This window comes from Neophocaena asiaeorientalis, unplaced genomic scaffold, assembly GCF_003031525.2.
Source record: "Neophocaena asiaeorientalis asiaeorientalis breed wild unplaced genomic scaffold, Neophocaena_asiaeorientalis_V1.1 scaffold469, whole genome shotgun sequence".
Taxonomy (NCBI): Eukaryota; Metazoa; Chordata; class Mammalia; order Artiodactyla; family Phocoenidae; genus Neophocaena; species Neophocaena asiaeorientalis.
The window spans coordinates 2,493,089-2,495,565 of NW_020172691.1; the positions used below are offsets into that span (position 1 = coordinate 2,493,089).

The 2,477-nt window shown below is 59.2% G+C and overlaps 1 protein-coding gene across 1 annotated transcript in view; it reads left to right on the forward strand.

Moving 5' to 3' along the window:
- Nucleotides 1-28: 28 nt before the first annotated feature.
- Nucleotides 29-2,477, forward strand: part of SHC2 (SHC adaptor protein 2) — a 29,331-nt gene continuing 26,882 nt past the window's right edge. Inside the window, exon 1 of the mRNA XM_024740055.1 lies at nt 29-157. The gene's annotated coding sequence lies outside the window, so the exon portion shown is untranslated. The remainder of the gene's footprint in view (nt 158-2,477) is intronic.

Below are 2,477 nucleotides of genomic sequence, written 5' to 3' on the forward strand. Positions count from 1 at the left end.
GGCGCGGGGGTCGCGGGGCGCGCGGGGGGCAGCCGGGCCCCCGGACTCCGCCGCCGACGAGTGGATCCGCAAAGGCAGCTTCATCCACAAGCCGGCGCACGGCTGGCTACACCCGGACGCCAGGGTCCTGGGGCCCGGGGTCTCCTACATCGTTCGGGTGAGTGGGCCGGCGCGACCCTGAGATCCCATCCTCCCCGGAGCCCCAGCCTGGGCACAGGGGCTCCCATCCCCCACTTCTTTCTCTGGGACACTCTGGACCCCGAGAGCCAGGTCTCTTTCCGTCCCTCCTTCTCTCCCCATCACCCTAGACCCCCATCGCCAGCCCGCGCTCAGCGGGCCGCCCCCACTCGGGAGGCACTGGGGTCCAGGTTCCCACGGCGTCACGTGGGGAGGGGCGGGATGCGGGGTGGCGGGGGAGGACGCGGGTGGGGGCGTCCTGATACCCAGACCCCCACTGAAACCTCCTTCCCAGACTACAGAACCGGAGACCTTGGCCTGAGGTGGGGCGCAGAAAGGCCGGGCCCCGCTAGGCCCCAGGATTCGAGATGTGAGACTCCGGGAACTTGGAAGGTGCTGTAAGGGAACAGGTCTTCATTTGTCCTGGTTTTATTATGAACCTTTCGGACGTACGGAAACGTGGGCCGATGGCCGGCCCGTACTAGCGCCCACGCCTGTGAACGCTGCGCGCTCCCCGCTCAGCCTGTCTGCCCCTGTGTGTAGTTTTTGATGAACCGTCAGGAGGCAAGCGGCCCGGGGGAAGGCGCTCCGTAAAATGCTTCCGTGCGGCCCCCTGGCCCACCGGGGCCCTGCCCGTCCACAGTTCATTGTCACATCCAGGGTCCGGCAGTATTCACAGCGCCTCAGTCTGGTTTTTGGGACCAGGATCCTGGAGGTCTGTGTCTTTGCAGTTGGTTGTTTTGTCTTTGGTTCTTTTACAACCTCTCCCCCCGCTCGCCCCCCACCCCCGTACTGCGTTGAATAGTATCCCCCCAGATTCATGACCTTCGGAACCTGTGAATATGGTTTTTATTTGGAAATAGAGTCTTTGTCGACATAATCAATTTAAGATGAGATCACACTAGATTAGGGCGGCGTATTGGATAAGAAGAGGGAGATTTGGACACAAACGCACCGGGAGGGCCCACGTGACAATAGGGGAGAAATGGAGCGATGCATCCACAAGCCAAGGGACACTGAGGGTGGCCGCTCACCACCACCAGACGCTGGAAGAGGCGGGAAGGGCCCTCCCCTGAGCCCATCACCGCCAGGGAGCAGGGCCCTGTCACACCTTGATTCCCAACTTCCAGCCTCCAGAACAGTAGGGTCAGGGTTAGATTTCTGTTGTTTTAAGTCCCCAGTTTGTGGTGCTTCGTTGTGGCGGCCCCCAGTGGCCTTGACTCTTGTCCATGTGTGGTCCAGGCAGGGTCCACTGTGTCCCGGAAGCCTGTTAGACATGCCGGGCCTCAGGCTGCCCCAAACTCTGGGTCTGCCTGTTCTCTCCTGGCGTCTTCTAACTTGGCTGTGGCCCCTTCTTTTGCTGAATCTCAGCTTCACTGGATTCAAGACTGATTTCGTAGTGAGATGTTTTGTGGGTGATGCCTTGGGCTTCAAACCACATCCCCTCAGGGGCGAGCCGTGTCTGCCCACCGGCCACGGCCACGGGGATTAGGAGTGTTCAGAATTCAGATACTCGTGTTGTTGAAGTGCAGGCTGTTGGATTATTCCAATGATCTTGACGGGTTTTTTTTTTTTGTTTTTTTTTTTTGCGGTACGCGGGCCTCTCACTGTTGTGGCCTCTCCCGTTGCGGAGCACAGGCTCCGGACGCACAGGCTCAGCGGCTATGGCTCATGGGCCCAGCCGCTCTGCGACATGTGGGATCTTCCCGGACCGGGGCGCGAACCCGTGTCCCCTGCATCGGCAGGCGGACTCTCAACCACTGCGCCACCTGGGAAGCCCGATCTTGACGTTTTCATCGATGCAGCAAATATTTAATGCATGCCTCGCCCTGCCAGGTGCTGATGGTATCGTAGGAAATGGGAAAGATCTGATCCCTGCTCTTACGGGGCTCAGATTTCTAGAGGGAGAAGCTGACAGTAAATAAATAAGAGACAAACAGGGAAATGGCAGGCACTGGTAGATGCTGTGCAGAAATTACAATCAAGTGATGTCAGAGCAAGAGACTGGTGGCTGCTTTTAGCCGGGCTGGTGGGCGAGGCACCTCTCAGGAGATGCCATTTAAGCTGAGACCTGAAGCCACTGCGGCCCCAGACGTGAAACGATTGGGGAGAGAGAGTCCGAGGCAGGGGCTCAGCGGGCACATTCGGGGAGCTGCTGGAGACCCACGTGGTGGGGCTGATGGAGGGAGACAAGAGCAGGAATAAGATTTGGGGGCTGTGGGGAGAAGCTTGGCTTTGGATGGTTCTAGTCAGGGTCGCAGGGCAGCGTTGGAACTGAAAGGATCTTTCCTGTGGAAATG